The following is an 18,265-nucleotide window of genomic DNA, read 5'->3' as shown; positions in this document are numbered from 1 at the left end:
ATTTTAGCCCGAATCAAGTATAATTCTCGAATTTCAGTCCGGGTAGCGTACAATTGAGACTATAAAACCGTATAGCAACGCGTTTGGCTCAGTTCAAGGTGGGAAAAAGTGAAGATATAGCAATATTATCGGGATAAAGGTATGAATCTCTTATTATTAATGCTAATCTTGGTTTACTTACGGGAATAGAGCGATTAGATAGTCGTATAACGGAGTAGTTGGTTGAAAAATTGGATAAATATCATATGAGATGTCTTATGGAGTATGTTGATGTTAGTGATGATGTTGTTGTTGTTTTTGTTGGTTGTTGGTAGCTGTGATTTCGGGCTAGGGATATAAAGAGGGGAGATGCTGCCAAAATTTCGGCATATCCTAGAAAGAGTTAACTTAAAGGCTTAAGATAAGCACTTGATAACGATCCTAACGATAGTATGAATTTCCTTGATTGTAGATTTATGAGTTCGAGAAGTAGAAGTTGAGCGAATAGATAAGCTTCAACGTATGTAAAGCTATCCCTTCTTTCTTTTTGGCATGAATTACACAAAGTGAACAAACGACGAACACACATGACTCCAATGAATTCTAGTTCTCAGTGGTACTTGACATGACAGTTGCCTTTGATACTCAAGTGTTGGTTCATTCTAATTATTCTATTGAGTCTCAGATGATGATTCATTTTGTACATGCTTGTTCCTACTATTCTACTCGTGCATAGTTTTATTGCATCACTTCAAAGAGTCCCTCACTAGAGGGTTCGGTACGTATTCGTGCACATTGTCACTGCATTATTTACTGAGTCCCTCACTAGAGGGCCGGGTATGTATATTATATATTTCACCTAGTCCCATAATGGGCCGGGTACACTATATATTTCACCGAGTCCCATAATGGGTCGGGTACGCTATATATTTCACCGAGTCCCATAATGGGCCGGGTACGGTATATTATATATATATATATATATATCATACTTGTCTCCTGTCATCTTTTACTCAGTCATGATCTTCACACGTACTTATGCTTTACATACTCGCACATTTTTCGTATCGACCCCTTTCTTCGGCGCGTTTCATGCCCGCAGGTACAGATCTTTTTGACATAGACTTTTTTATACTCTTAGAGGTCTGTAGACACATATGGGTTATGTATATCTGGTTTGGCCAGCTACACAGATATAGTTCATTTTGGATAATCCCGCGTATAGTGGCAGCCTTGTCGGCTTGCTATTTTGTGATGTTTGGTTAAATGTGACTCCTCAGGAGACAGGTTTATTCTGGTATATGGCATTATGAGTTTATAGCATGCTTTTTCAAGTTTCCACATTGTCCTTAGTATCAGTCTGATTATATCTAACAGGTTCATATACAAGTGTCCAACTCGGGCATTAGTCATGGCCCATCGGTTTGGGTCGTGATAAATTCATGGTTTAAGAAAATTGGGGTCATTTTTGTAAAATTAGCCTCTTAATGGCCTTAATTGAAATAACCAAATTCATTGGCCCAAATTAATTAAGGTCATTAATGCAATTTAATTTTAAAAATTTGCTAATTAGGCCAAATATGGCCAAAATTGAAATAATCAGTTAGATTAAAATCAATCAGGGCAACATTCGCATAATTAAGCCCATTAACACAGTTGGCTATTTTAAAATTATTTTAATAGGTTAATTATGTCCTAATTTGCCTAGAATTAAAATATTATTAACGATAATCAATTTTAATTTTTATCTGATTATTAAATTACCTATTTTTACTATATACATACACTATGTATGCACATATATGTATACACTACAAAAAGGGGGTGGGGGGCAGTCTTATTTTAAGACTTGGATCGAGTCCAGCCCAAAACAGGCTAAGACCCGGCCCAATTCCGCGTGCAATTAAAGGGGTATATCCTCCATTTCATTTATTCAGAACCAAACAATCCCTTCCTCCCTTACCCCTCTTCTCTCTCTTCCTCCTCCGTGAAAACCCTAGGCGGCGCCTCGTTATTCTCTCTTCTCTCTCCACCAAAAATGGCAAAAATGCAGAGTTTGGCATAGAAACACAGCTTTTGCATGTCTATTATGGTGAAAAAATTAATGTTTCACTTGATTTCGCAAAAATATATTCCAAACACGGTAATAAATCGCCTCTTTGCTTTATTTTCTTTTATTATTCAAGATTAAATCTATGATTTATCTGCTTTATTGTTATACTTTGCTTGATCCTCATTGGTTGAACAAGAATGGATCTGATCGAGTCGAGCAAGACTAAGATCTGACCATTCAGTGCTGAGTCGAGTTAAGCTGAGCCGTGTGAAGGCTTACAAAGGTTAATTTTAGAGAAAATTGGTTTGTCCCACATCGTGTGTTAGTTCTTTGAATGAACCTTGGGGTTCTATTTATAGAACCCCAACATTGTGAAAAAAAGGGAGGAAAAGAGGGAGAGGTTTTTTAGAGTTTGAAAAAGTTCTTGAAATCTCAGAGCCTTGATTTGAGCATTAAAAATCAAAGCCTAGGCTCACAGTAAAATTTTAAAAGGTTTGGTCTTGTTCTAGGGTTTAAGTATTTCTTTAGTTCTAAAATATTCATATTTTCTTTCATTTTCTGTGTGGTTTGAGTCGGGGTTTGGAAGCACAAAGGCTCCAAGTTCAACTCTTGACAAGGCTGCACAATAAAAAGGTAACATTTTATCTTATTATTGCCTTTTTGTATTTACCTTTAAGTTTGGATGATGATATGTCTAATTTAGGAATATGGTTAATTTAGGAATATTGTTGTGTTTAGTTAGCTTGCCTTAACATTATTTTGCTTGTCTGGACTGTTGAGCATTACTGATTTGAGCTATGCTAGTTCTGAAGTTTCTGTGAGCACTTTCCTGTTATCTTCCTTGTTTAGTTGAGTGTTTGTTTGTTGAAGGTATAAGAGTGAACATGTTTAGCTTAAGTTGATCCCTTGATGAATTATATTGGTCTGTGGTTATGTGTAGTGAATATGTGGTCATGATTACTAAGTGGTACTGTTACATCTCGGAGATTCGTACTGCTGCATTGTGAGTAGACCAACGCGAGCTTTAGATGAACATGAAGTCCTTATGAGATTAAGGAGAATATTTGATGACTTTAAGCGCATACCATAAGATTTTGAAGTCATATGAATCAGTGAAACTAAGTTCGTCGAAGGAAGTGGAATGCAAATCATGTTTGGGAAGGTTTCTGATACGCCCAAATTACACCTTTAATAATAGGAGTAAGCGGTCGTTGTCAAATATAAACCCAACAAGGTTGGGGTCGAATCCCACAAAGAATACGATGAAGAATTGTACTTGTTAAGTGTAACGCTTGACTCTTAATCTATATTTCGAGGGAAGGGGAGTATAATAATGTTTGAGTTTGGTTTTTAACCATTACGTCTACGCTTTGTTGATATGAAACTTAACTATTGGGAAGTCAAACTAAGGTTGTGGTTCCAATGGAAAGTAATGCACTTAGGTATCACTTCAACTCATTCATATGCCTAGATGTATTAAACTAGATGTATTAAACCAAGGTCACTTGATGCTTGCCAAAAGTTTTCAACCAAATTAGCAAATTTCATTCTAGGCTTTTCCAAGCCCTAATATGTTTTATATTAGAACACCCATTTAGTCTCAACTAGCTTTCCTATTCCTAGCTCAAGCTATTAGATGGATTTAATGACCCACATTGTTGCTATTAACTCTTTTCCTAACCTCTACTTTCTTTTCCAAGAAAAGCAATGGTATCAAGGCATAAGTAATTTTGTACACCATCACAAGACATTAACGCTTGAAGAGTTAATAGAAAACACCATTAGCATATAAATGAAGTATGAATATGAAACCTAATCACATAACTAACACATTTAGTCCCACAACCTTAGCTAATGAATTTAGCTACTAATATTTATTAAAAGTAAAGCAATAACATAAGGTGTACTCATAAAGCTTACAAAAGTATTGAATGGAGAAGATGACAAAAGTGAAGGAATCTCTTAAAAGCTTCACCAACCAATAATAAATGAGCTCCACAAAAAGACAACATTAAAATCTGTAGAATAATGAGTCCAAAACCCTAGAAATCTATTTATAGACTTTCCAAAATGGGAACAAATTATAGATAAAAATAACCCTGCGCATCTGGTGCGAATCGCACTTGGTGTCGTATGTGCAACCTGCGAGTCGCATGTGTAACCTGCGAGTCGCAGGTTGCACCAAAGTCTCGCAGTATCGCATCTTCAAGCGCCTATGGTGAAAAGATATTCGCATCAAGCGCAACTCGCATGCGTACCACATGCAACTCGCGTGGCGCTCGCATTCGCCCGAATATCTCGTCATCGATCTTTGCCGGTGCTCGCGACTCGCATGCGTACATACGACTTTGTGTGGTGTTTTAGTTCACTTTAGCTTGTTTTTGCTTCATTTTGCCTCAGGTTGCTTTCAACACTTGTTAATCTACAAATCAACACAAAAACACAAAAAACAACATCAAAAGTACTTGAGGATTCACAAAAGACTAAGCAATTGGCATCGAATGCGCCGTAATTTCACGGCGCATCAGTTTCGCATCAAGTAAGCTATAATTTGTTTAGTAATGTCTTGAGGGGGAGATATAGGGCCCCTTAGATGGTTAATGAAGTGTTATGCAAGTTCCAATAAGGTTTCATAAGGATTGGGAGCTGAACAAATCGACGAGAATAAGTTTCGGAAAAATATGGATTGTATGGTCATTTATACGGACCGTATAATTTATACGGCCCGTATAATTGGCTGACCCCCCTTCGTAGAACAATTCCAAAAATGGGTGACCCTTAGGTGGGATTATACGGTCCATTTATACGGATAGTATAATTTATACGGCCCGTATAATTGGCTGTAGATCCAGGTCGGGTCAGATTTCTTTTTTGTCATATATGACCACCCCTGTTCATTTATTTCATTTCCTACATTTCCTCAAGTCTTGAAAGCTCTAGAACCTTCCTCCAAGCATATCCACACAAACCCAAGAGAGATCATAGATCAAATAGCAAGAATCAAGAGATTCAAGTGTTGGAAGACTCACTAGGGTTTGTAGAATTCAAGAATTCCTTGGGTGTTGAAGTTAGGGTTTCATTCAAGTTGGTAACTTGATCGAAAGCTCATTCCTATGTGATAAAAGGTTATTTTTCATGCCTATCTTGGTACTATCAGGAATATTTGGTCATAGTCAACTTGTTTGAGGAAAGAAAGTGAAAAATGAAGTTCAAACGTGGGTTTGATGATGTTACAAGTACTAAATTGACTTGAGTTGTAATTGTTGGAGTATTTTAAGTATAATCTTGCTATGAATGGTAGTAATGATGATGAGGAAGTGTGGTACGAGTGTATATAGAGTTGTGATGAAATTATTGTTGTGTGTCGATTATGAAAAGGAGTTTTGGGCATTAAATGAAGTCTCTTGGTTATGGAAGTGATGGTAATGTTATTTTTGATTGGGAGTTGTTTTATCATAGAGTGAAAGTCGATAAAACAGAGGAAATGCTACCCAAATTTCGTTAACTCGTTAATTACGCTAGTTGGAACTTAAGTAGTGTCTTCTAGACCTAACCTTAGTGTTACTCCTCTTGAATGTAGACTTTGCGAACTTGGAAGGAGAATGTCAAGTGATTGAGGAGACGTTAAGGTATGTTAAGGTTGTCCCTTCTTTTATTTTGGCATGATCTTATGATATGAACCAATCAGCGAGTAAACGAGCTTCCATATTACTCTACTCTTAGAAGTGCTAGGAATACTCAGTTTTGATGTTCCTATACCCCGCTATGTTGTTCCTTTTTTTCATGGGTCATTGATGATGTTAGCTCAAAAGAATTTCATCGGAGGTAGTATGCCTTATGTCACTCCGAGAGTTCTATGTATTCAGTTTGTTCATGCATTGCATTCATTTATATATATGCACATTGTCCTATGACCAGAAGGCGTTATATACGTGTATATTATATGTATATGGGGTATGAGGAAAGGGATAGACGTTATACCACCTGATCAGCGGGTGCACAGTGATGATGATGATAATACATGGATCGGGTCGTACGTTCCTCGGCACTATTATATGATATATGGATCGGGCCGTACATTCCTCGTCACTAACATATGGGATATGGATCGGGTTGTACGTTCCATAGCACTAACAGCTATATTATGATCTATGCATATCATACAGCCTGCGAGGCACTTTTATGTTATACAGATGTTCCAGATGTTCAGTTACAGATGCATTCGAATATGGAGATTTAGCTTTCATGTTCAGATGTCTCTCATGATTTGTATGTACTTGATGTTCTTATGCCTTACATACTCAGTACATTATCCGTACTGACTCTCCTATTACTTGGGAGATTGCGTTCATGCCTGCAGGTACAGGTAGACAGACAGGTGGTCTCGCTTAGTAGGACCTTTACTCAGCAGTAGTTGGTGCGCTTCATTTGATCCGGAGCTGCAGTCTATTTTGGTATGCCATTCTTTTGGAGATGTATATGCATATGGGTATGACGGGGCCCTGTCCCGTCCTTTCTACAGTTTTCTATTCCATTAGAGGTTTGTAGACAGTTGTATGTATTTTACAGATGATGTAGCCTTTTTGGCTCCTATTCTTTTGTGTACAGCATATGTAGCGGCCTAGTCAACTTGCACTATTCTTTCAGTGTGTGTGTGTGTGTGTGTGTGTGTGTGTGTGTGTGTATATATATATATATATATATATATATATATGAGTACAGTTTGTACAGAGTTCATGATGTCATCCTTTCATGAGTCAGTATAGTTCAGAGTGAGTGATTTGTGGGCCCTTGTTATCCAGGTACGAGTATAGGGGTGTTTGGCCATTAGGGATCAGGCACTCGTCATGACTCACCGGCATGGGTCGTGACATGTACTTTATAAACCAGGTCTAAATAGAGTTTTACTTAGAACCACTAGCATAATAATTCATGTCTTTATCTGGATCATTTACTTGAGTAAGATTGAATTAAAAGTAAAAATGGGAGAAAGAAAGCTGAAGTACGCTTAGGTTTAGAGAGACACTGCTTGTAGTAGAGATTTAGAATTGGATGTGATGTTGAAGATAGATTTTGAGTCATTTGTCATTTGAGAAAATAATGATAGCTGAAGTGTAAAAGGATCTGTTGTTTGTCCAATCCTAGTATGAATATCTTGTTTGGTCATTAGATGTTTGAACTAAATTGTTGACTAGTTACTAATCAGAAATAGGCTAAGCCTATTTGAATTACAGTAATTGGTCCAACACTAAGTGTTAACATACCTAACCCGAAATGATCTATCTATGTGGTCCCCTGAACTGATATGATTAAGTGTTGTTTGTGAAATTTGTCTAACTTTGAATGATTGTGTGCCATCCTCACAAAGGAAAAGTGTTAACTAATCTGTCATTCCTATGATGTACAATTAAGGACCCTTGCCTTATTTTGATTTAATCAAGGTGCGAGAAAGAATAAGAATGGCGGGAGATAAAAGGGCAAGGTGAGACTAGAAAATAGGCCTATAGTAATTTTAACACACATGTTTGTTTGCTTCTATCACTTTTTAGCAACGGTTTTTTAGCAACAGTTAATAAACCGTCGCAATAGAGTGTATTTTGCATCGGTTTTAACCGTTGCAAGTACACTTTGACCTAACAACACATTTTTAAAATTAAACCGTCACGTTAGTCATATAACCGATGCTATAGACGTACATTTAGTAACGGTTATTGGAACCGTTGCAATAGAGAATTCTATTGCAAAACTATATAAGAAAATTTAGCTATTGGGACAGTTTTCTTTCCCCCAATATTTCCCCCCAATATTTTTCCCTCCACTTATTCTATTGGACCCGCCAACTAAATAAAAAATATTGACCAAAAAGTTGATCGTATCTGAATAAAAACATATCGTTGGAAACGTTTCATCTAATATTTCTTCTCTGAAGCTTTTAACAATGGGTTTTCTTTAGCAATGTGACTAATTTATTCTCGATTTGAAGCTTGTCAAGCAAAATTCATCGTGGTCTTCGCTAATTAGTGTTCTAGCCTTTTGCATCAACAAGTTTGCATCATCGTTGTCTTCATCGTTGTCTCTCTTAACATGTATTATTGTTGTAGTATTTTTAAAAATCGAAATTCTATGAGTTTGTTTGTGGATTTTTAGTTTCTTGGTGTGATAAGAATGTTAACTTTATGTAGCGTAGCTATGGAATTGTTGATTTTCGTACAGCAACTTGAATCTATATGCTCTGGGTTTTTTTTTTTTTTTTTTTTTTTTTTTGGAAACAAAATATCTACTGCATTTGGTTGTGAATTAATTTATGGGTGTGAAAAAAAATGGCATATCTAAGTAGTGTAGCTGTAGAATTTACCTTTTTCTTTCATTTTCTTGGACCATTTTTGAAATTTGTGAACTGGGTTTTGTGGAAACAAAAATCTTCTCGCATTTGTTTGTGGATTTTAGTTTATGGGTGTGATAAAATGTGATCTTTACTTCCATTTTCTTGGGATCATCCTTCAAAGTTCAGACCTGGATTTTTAAGGAAAGAAAGGTTCTTTTGCATTTGCATGTTTTTGTTTGTGGATTTTAGTTTGTGGATTTGAAAAAAATGGGAACTTTATGTAGTCTAGCCATGGAATTGTTGTTTTTCTTCCATTTTGTTGAATCATTCTTGAAAGTCTAGGTTTTTGTAGAAAGAAAATATCTTCGCATTTGTTTGTGGATTTTAGTTTCTGGATATGATAAATATGTGATAGGGAAATCTATTCGGCGGTGAAGTCTGAGTAACCGAGCAATATTAGGAGACATGTCGAAGTAAATGTGGGGTATTTCAAAGTGGATTTAAATTGTTTTGTTCAAATTGTTGGAGCCGTACATTGCAACAACCGAAGTACCGAATTTTTATGCTCATGATATATCCGTTAATCGCCTTGATGTTTGAAACACTTTAGTTCCGTCACTTATATTGACAAGATGTTTTTCTTGACTAGGTAGCTTCGATTGTAAATAGAAGTGGCCCAATTTCCTTATTTTTAAGGCAAAAGTCATAGACCGCCCCCCTAAACTTGTCCACAAATTCGTCATGGCCACCTAAACCTAAGCTTGTTTCAATTTGACACTCGAACTCTTCAAAACCTGTACCTATTGAATACTTTTTGCTGAGTTCGTATAATGTGTGTGTTGCACTTAGTTGAAGCGCGTGAGGAGGGTAACCTTTTTTTTTTTTTTTTTTTTTTTTTTTTTGTGAGGAGGGTAATCTAATTAAGCATTTCCTTTTTAATTTTTATTTTATCTTCTTCTTCATCTTACTTTGCCATCATCGACCACCAAAAAATCACATATTTATCATATGGGAAAAAAAATCATTTGCATTTGTTTGTGGATTTGATAAAAATGTGATCTCTATGTAGTCTAACCATGGAATTATTCTTTTTCTTGGATCATTCTTCAAAGCAAAACATTGGGTTGATGGGGAAAAGTGATACTTTTCTCTTTTTGTATGCATTTGTTGAAATTTGCTATTTGAATTTTGATTTTGATGTTATGCTCGTGTCACGTAGGATATTCAATGGATACTATAGATAAAAGTTGGATGGATCTCCGAAGATCCACCAATGAGTATGATCGTGGAGTGAACTATTTTCTTGATAAGGCATTTGAACGAGCTTCTCAAGGAAATGAAATACTATGCCCTTGTAAAAGGTGTTTTAATCGGTATTGGCATACTCGAACGGTGGTGGAGAATCACTTGTTTGGTTATGGATTTGTTAATGGATACACCAAATGGGTTTTCCATGGAGAAGGATTTTCTTCAACAAATATGCCGCATCCAACCAATGATGATGAAACTTCCGACATGCATGACGATATCGATGGACTACTTTATGATACTTTTAGGAATGTAGAGGGTGATTCGCATGAAGGAGTGAGAGAGGGACCATCCGAAGATGCAAAGAGATTTTTCAAATTAGTTGACGAAGGGAAACAAGAGTTGTACGCGTGGTGTAAGAATTTTTCTAAGTTGAGTTTCACCATCCGGTTGTACTTGTTTAAATGCATTCACGGGTTGAGTAATGTAGCCTTTTCGACTTATTAGACTTGATAAAAGAGGCATTTCCCTTTGCTCGCCTACCCGAGTCTTTCAACAAGGCAAAAAAGGTGATAAAAGATTTGGGTCTTGGTTATGAGAAAATTCATGCATGCCCTAACGATCGTATGCTATTTTGGAATAACGATGCGAAGATAGATAATTGCTCGTGTGTGGTTCTTCTAGATGGAAGAATGTTCGTGATGATTTGACTAATAAGAACACTAAAATCCCAAGCAAAGGTTTTAAGGTACTTCCCTTTAAAGCCTAGGCTTCAGAGGATATTTATGTGTTCTGAAACATCTGTAGCCATGAGATGGCATGCTACTGAACGACCCAAAGATGGGAATTTAAGACATCCTGCTGATGGGGAAGCTTGGAAGGATTTTGATTCATTGCACCCGGATTTCTCTAAAGATCCTCGTAATGTTCGATTGGGTCTTTCAAGTGATGGTTTCAATCCATTCCGAACCATGAGCATTTCCCATAGTACATGGCAGTTATGTTAATGAACTATAATGTGCCACCATGGATTTGCATGAAGCCGGAGTATATAATGTTGTCAATGATCATTCCAGTCCATCGTCTCCGGAAACGATATAGATGTGTTCCTACAACCGCTAATTGCGTAGTTGAAGGAACTATGGGAAATGGGAGTAGAAACATATGATGCTGAAACTAACCAAACATTTCTAATGCGTGCGCCTTTATTGTGGAAAGTTAGCGATTTTCCAAAGACTAGCAATGCTTTCTGGATGGAGCACCAAGGGGAAATGGGCATGCCCCACCTGTAATTATGATACTTGCTCTCAATATCTCAAACATAGTCGTAAGATGTGTTACTTGGGTCATCGAGCATTTTTACCTCCTGATCATCCATTCCGAAGAGATAAGAAATCATTTGATGGTAAAGAGGAGCATAAAGCCGCACCTACTCCGTTATCGTGCATAGAAGTGCTTGAAGAGCTACGTGAATTCAATAATGTCTTTGGGAAGGGCCGAAAGAAAAGGGCTCGGAAGAGTGATGGTCCATGGAAGAAACGATCCATATTTTTTAAATTGCCATATTGGGCACATAACAAATTGAGGCACAATCTTGACGTGATGCACATAGAGAAGAATATATGTGATAGTTTGCTTGGGACTTTGTTAGATGTACCTGGAAAGTCCAAAGATCATGTAAATTCTCGCTATGACTTGCACGAGATGGGGATACGCAAGGAGCTTCAACCATTTAAAGATGATAAGAATGGTAAAATTCATCTGGCTAAAGCTTGTTTCTCTATGAAACCAAAGAGAGGAGAAAAGGTTGTTTTGCAATCGTTTTAAAAAATGTCAAATTACCAAAAGGGTGTGCCTCTAATATATCACGTCGTGTGCAAATGGAGGAGATGAAAGTATCGTGTTATAAGAGCCATGATGCTCATTTCATAATGCAAAGACTTGCTTCAAAGTTGCGGTTAGAAAAGTGTTACCCAAGAATGTGTCTTTGGCCTTGATTAGGTTGGGGAATTATTTTAGAACCATATGTAGTAAGGTTATAAGAAGAAGAGATCTTGATAAAATGAAGGCTGAAATCATAGATATAGTATGTGACCTTGAAAAGATTTTTCCTCCAACCTTTTTTGATATAATGACACATTTGCCTATCCATTTAGTAGATGAAATTAAGCTTGGGGGTCCGGTTCATTTGCGTTGGATGTATCCTAATGAGAGAAACATGTGTAAGTACAAGGGGTTCGTTCGGAATCGATCCAATCCAGAAGGATCAATAGCGGAGAGTTTTCTGGCCGAAGAGTGTTTGACCTTTTGTTCAAGATACCTACATGATGGGGTGAAGACAAGATTTAGTAGGTATCGACCGAGGATGAAGATGTTCAAACAAAGGGAAATGATTTTTCACATATATTTCCTAAGACAAAGCCATCCAATTGGAAGTAAGAAGAAAAGGAAAGGCAAGACATTTGACATGGATAGTCATCAGTGGGTTGAAGCACATCGGTATGCTTTGTTCAATACTGGAGATGAACATGTAGAGACGTTTATCAAGTAAGAAAAAATAGTCATTTGAATTTTGAACTTTATTTATTATGAAAATGTGTTATAAATTTCATTTTTATATACCTAATGATTAATATAACATACATGCTTGCAGGGAACATAAGAGTATAATTGATAAACGTGGTAGAGGAAATGCATGGGCAAAAGCACGAATTCATAGTCGAGAATTTGGTGATTGGTTAAAAGAGAAAGTTAAAACAGTTAAAGTGCCCAATGATATAATATGGCTATCTTATGGGCCTAATGTAGTGGCCAAAAGATACACTGGATATTTCATCAATGGATACCGATTTCATACGATGAAACGGGATGCCTCATGCAAGACTCAAAATAGTGGAGTGAGTTTGTCAGCAACAACTGATAGTTTTGCTAGTGCCAGAGACCAAAATCCCGTTGATGGAATGGTTGCCTATTATGGAGTTATTGAAGATATCATTGAGATTGATTATTGGGGTTGTTTTAGTGTTGTACTATTTAGATGTGATTGGTTTCATAATGAAGTCGATGGCTATGGGTTGACTCGGGTATACTTCAATAAAAAATGCAGCACTGACGACCCTTTTGTACTAGCATCTCAAGTGCATCAAGTTTTTTATGTGGAGGATCCAATTGAGAAAGGGGTTTATTATGCAAGAAATAAAGTCCCGGTTGATTTGTGTGAATTGGAGGAAGAGAATTGTCCTAATATTGAAGAAACATTTTGGAGGGAGCCTAATGATGACATTGGCTCATCAGAAAGATTACTAGATGTCGATGTCAGATGGTCGAGAGAAGATCTCCCTGTTGATATCATTGATGTGTCTTCCCTTGCACAACATTCACAAGATGTATCTATGGAAACATCGGAAGAGGAGGCTGACTTCGATGATACCGATTGGGATTGGATGGAGCCTGATGATTGACAAAGGATCTTTTTAACTTGTACAAATATATACCCTTCATCAATTATGGTAGTGAATAATAAATTCCCTTTTATAATGATGTGAATTGAAAAGTGGACTCCGTTTACTATCTCTTATTCTCTTTCTGTTAATGTGCTTACCTTCATGTTTGTCTCTAAATTAGTGCACACACTGTATGATACATTATGTTATCTTTCTTTCGTATATTCTGTTTGAGATTTTTATTGATGACAAACTTATTAAGTCTTTTTTTCTTATATTCATATGCAAGTATCCATATTTTCGCAATATCTCCGAGGAATCTTTAACTTCACAGAGACCAACAAAAATTCAGGTTCTAGTCTTTCACTCTATCTCTTAGGTATTTTCCTTCAAATCTAAGAACAAGAAGCAAAACTTTGTTATCATGTTATTGATAAACGATATCTCTTTTCTTCTGCGTAAATAGATGCTCGTACATGATAATGGCCTCTTAATGTTATTATTTGCTTCAATTTAAAATTTGACACTCCATAGAACTTGTTTTGTGTAGATTGAGGTCGTAACTAGCCAATGCATGGCCTTGAGGATTAAAAGTTGCAAAATGAACCCGTTTTGACCATAGGATACTCAATCGTGGCCATAAGACACTTTGGAACTTGTAGCTCGATTGTTTCACCCTAAGTCTTAAAATCAGACAAAATAGAGCCTACCGATGCTAAGAATTTCTAAAATGTGCTTTAACTTCTTACCTTTGTCATTTGATTTCAAGGTTGTCGGGAAGGGCTTATGTTCTTGACCAAAGGATTAGTGTTGTTGGTGATTTTATCCTGTTCCTTCCCTGCGTCCTGTTTGCAACCCGATTATAGTGTCCGTATTAGCAACCTGATTTTTTTTTTTTTTTTTTTTTTTTTGTGCAACTTCTGGAAATAGAACAAGTTTATGGTGTCCTAGAGACTGTACTGTTAGTCTGTCAAACTTGCTATATGCTGAGGTGATTTTGAAGAACTAAAAATTGACTAAAGCTGATTACAGCAAACCTTGATTGAAACCTGGAATGCTCGTTAAACCATCGAACCGTTTAAGTAGTGTTTGAAATTGTTTTAAGTTTAGAACTTGTTTGAAAGGGCTTAAAACTCTGTGGTTAAGTCTGTCTTGATTATTCTATATGTCTTCTTAGAACCATGCTTGATCCTACATATGTGTTTGGGCTTCTTAGACAAAGGTAGGAGCAAGACTTGAGGTAGATTCCAATATCCCGCAAAATATAAGTTATCCATGTGAGTTCACCTGCTGTAGCAAACCTAAGGCTCTATATTCAGCCTCTGCACTTGACCTTGCCACAGCCTCTGCACTTGACCTTGCCACTGTGTTTTGCTTCCTAGAGGACCAAGATACACAATTTGCACCAACATATATTGTAGCCGGTGGTGGATCTTCTTGTTGTTGCACACCCCTTCGCATCCGAGAAGCCATACGGTTTCGAATGAGGATTGAGATATAATACATAGCCCATGAGAAATAGTTCCTTGTACATATCTTAGTATCCTCTTGAGACCGAAAGTGCACGAGTTGGGATTCGCATGAACCGGCTAGCAAGGTTGATAAAAGCATGAGTTATAACATAATCGTGTCAAATATTTGTGCTTCCTACAATGCTAGAAAACTCCCCCTCCATCACTTTGAAACACTTTAATGCTTTTAGAAAACGTTTCTCAACCATTTTCTAGAACTTGACAAACACCTCAAACAATTTCGATTTTCTTAAGGTTCCTTTTCAATCTTATTTCTCAAGCCAAAAGGCAATTTACAACTAGGGGTGCCTTTTTCATTTGGATCGGTTTTTATTTAAAAAATAACCAAACCAATTGAGTCGGTTATTCAAATTGTCAAAACCAAACCAAAAAAAAAAAAAAAATGTCTCAAGGCAAAGTCCCCTCCGGCATAACTTTTAAGGAAAAACTAAAGTTATGCCGGAGGGGGCATAACTTTTCCTCAAGGCATAATTTAGTTTTGCCTTATGGGGCAAAACTTTCCTTAAGGAATTATGCCTTATGGGGCGTACTTTTAATTAAGGTATAACCAAAAGTATGCCTTAACTAAAAGTGTGCCTTGAAAAGTTTAAAAAAAAAAAAAAATGTCTCAAGGCAAAGTCTCCCCCCTCCGCATAACTTCCTTAAGGAAAACTAAAGTTACTTAGGGGGCATAACTTTTCCTCAAGGCATAATTTAGTTTTGCCTTATGGGGCAAAACTTTTCCTTAAGGAATTATGCCTTATGGGGCAGACTTTTAATTAAGGGATAACCAAAAGTATGCCTTAACTAAAAGTGTGCCTTGAAAAGTTAAAAAAAAAAAAAAAAAAAAAAATGTCTCAAGGCAAAACACCCCTCCGCATAACATGTTAAGGAAAAACTAAATTTGAGGGGGCATAACTTTTCCTCAAGGCATAATTTAGTTTTTTGGCAAAATTTTTCCTTAAGGAACTATGCCTTATGGGGCATACTTTTAATTAAGGCATAACCAAAAGTATGCCTTAACTAAAAGTGTGCCTTGAAAAGTTAAAAAAAAAAAAAAAAAAAATATGAAGATTTAGCTCAATACATATGGGAAAAACAGAAACTAAAGGGATGTTTATATGAAGATTTAGCTCAATACATATTGGATAATATCAAGCCTCCTAAGCAGCAAATAGAGATAGATAAACAAATATGAAGACAGGATACCAAGGGAGAATTCAGTACACAACGAAATGATATATTCCAATACATATGAGTCAAAGGAGCCTTTAAAGGTATCATTTTCTATGTAGAGCCTGGTAATTTAAATTACCACTAAATTATGTTATTTGGAGAATGGGATATAGCATGGTATCTAGATGTTGGTGTTGTGATCACCTTAGACTGGAAACATTGGCTCATGGTTTCTTCTGATAGAGTACCGTAAATCCAACTTCTCAAAGCAACACATCCTTTTGTTCCCAATCATCACTACTATCACCGGCTTTCTCACAACTTTTATCACTAGCTTTGTCATCGCTTTTACCATCGCTAGCGTAGTTTATACACATGCACCACTCGTATAGCACACTTCTAATGCATGAAGGAAACTAGTCTATGATAGAGTTATACATTTAACTAAACTCTATTACTTAAGCTTATCACAACTACTTAACAATAACAATAATAAGATTGTACTTATCCTAAGTAACCTTATCATGATCGTTGATCTTATCATGATCTTCAACATCTTCATCATGTGTTATATCGATTTTTAATAATATGTATCATGCTTATTATTTTTGTCGTCCGCATTTTCTCACTTGTTCGGTCTTAGATTTACACGGATCCGGATAGTCATGAATCAACAAGGGCCTTCAACAAGAAGCAAAACAGCTCAAACCAGAAGAGCATATGCTAAACCCGGTTCATTGTCATACTTGGCAAAAAAAAAAAACGGCAGTTATTAACCACAAACGAAACTCGTTCAAGCTATAAGGTCGAGAGAGATCATCTGCTAGAATTAATTGGAGAACAGCAGCCAGTAGCACCACAAGCTAACCAAAGTGAGCAACTTGTAGAAGAGCAACATGTAGAACAGCCCGTCGAGGAGCAACAGCCCGTCGAGGAGCAACAGCCCGTCGAGGACGAAATGCAAATGGATTCTACAATTCCTCCCACAAATGAACAATCTGAAGCAGGTAACACATAGCTTACGAACTTATTAAATTCATCCATGACTTCTAATTTCTTACATTTTCTTTTAACTTTAGGCCCTTCGACTTAAAAGAAAAAGAGGCGTAACGCAAATGCATAGTGTGCATAGCCGACATGAGCGTAAATTGATCCTACCGAATAGGCTCAATCAACCTATTGGTCCTATCGAAGATGTTGTAATAGAGTTTGGTAGCTTCCTCGGTACATTAGCGAGGATCGCGACCCTTTGCCCATTTGATATACTTGATTGGAGGAAAATGGACACAAAAGATGATTTATGGATATATACCAAGGTTTGAAGTTTCCAATATTTAAGTATCTCGTTAAAAGTATTGTTTATCGACAAAATGACACAAAATTGTAGGAGAAATATGATATTCTGAAGCTGGCAAAAAGTGGACTTTGAATGCAATTCATGCTGCTTGGAGAAGGCATAAAAGTGACTTGAAGAAACTTTGTTACAAACCAAAAGTTACTGATGAAATCATAATGGCAAAAAGGCCAGGTCATATTCCGGAATGTCAATTTAAAGAGCTCCTCGAATATTGGAAGTCTGAGAAATTCCAGGTAAAATATATTTCCAGAATACATTTGTCTTCTCTGGTGCAAGTGTCCTTCCGTCTCTCCGTCTCTCTCTTTCGTTGTCGCGATATGGTCGTCGTTGTAGGTTTTTTTTTACCTTTCTCTTCTCTCGCCGCAAGTATCGCTATCGCCATTGCTTTCTTTTTTCTTGTAATTTCTCTTCTTATCTTCTTGTCTCTGTTGCAGAAAATGTCTAAAACAAATGCTGAGAATCGGAAGAAGTTGTTGAATCCGCACACAGTCGGCAAAAAAAGTTTCGCTTTAGTCCGCAATAAATTGGTGTGTCTCTCTTTTTTTTTTTATTAAGTCTTAACTGTCATTTTAAGCGATTTTTTATATCCATTTTGATGTGACTAGGAAAAAACCAAGGGAAATGTATCACTTAAGGAGATCTTTGTGGAAACAAGAACAAGGAAACCCAAGCGCTTGTACAAGGAGTCAAATGAAGACACAACTAGTAAAATTGTATGTATATTATGTATTGCAAGTTTTTATTGAAATCTATTATTTATTGTTAGTTTTTGTTTGCTTGAGTGCGGTTGTTGGATTGTCTTTGTTAGGCTGAAATGGAGGAAATTGAAACACAACTAAGCGCAGATGGTAGTCAGCTTGTTGATGCATACTCAGCCGTTATGGGTCCAGAACATCCGGGACGTCTAAGACTATATGGACGGGGGTTACAAAGACTTCTTTGAAAGGAAAAGCTGGAACTTTTGAACCAACTTCAAATGCCACAAATGATGTAGTGCAAGAAATGCAAGAAAGGATCCAAAAAATGGAGGAACAAATGGAGGAACAAAAGAGAACTATGCGAGCGAGTTCTTTGCGAGAAGTTCGCAGACATTACTTCAAAAGTAATTGAAAAACTCCAACGTGCGGTGATTAATTAGTCCGGACATGCTAGCAAAGCATTGTGTGCGCCTTC

General features: G+C 36.7%; 1 long non-coding RNA gene across 1 annotated transcript; it reads left to right on the top strand.

Annotated features, from left to right (window-relative positions):
* The first annotated feature begins 17,096 nt into the window (after positions 1-17,096).
* Positions 17,097-17,620, top strand: LOC132047958 (uncharacterized). The gene is made up of 2 exons (XR_009412861.1): positions 17,097-17,325; positions 17,527-17,620. It is a non-coding gene; the product is annotated as an uncharacterized LOC132047958 (long non-coding RNA).
* The last annotated feature ends 645 nt before the right edge of the window (positions 17,621-18,265 follow it).

Source organism: Lycium ferocissimum, chromosome 2 (genome assembly GCF_029784015.1).
Source record: "Lycium ferocissimum isolate CSIRO_LF1 chromosome 2, AGI_CSIRO_Lferr_CH_V1, whole genome shotgun sequence".
Lineage (NCBI taxonomy): Eukaryota > Viridiplantae > Streptophyta > Magnoliopsida > Solanales > Solanaceae > Lycium > Lycium ferocissimum.
The sequence above is the reverse complement of the archived record's forward strand: the minus strand, read 5'-3'. Positions and strand labels throughout refer to the sequence as shown.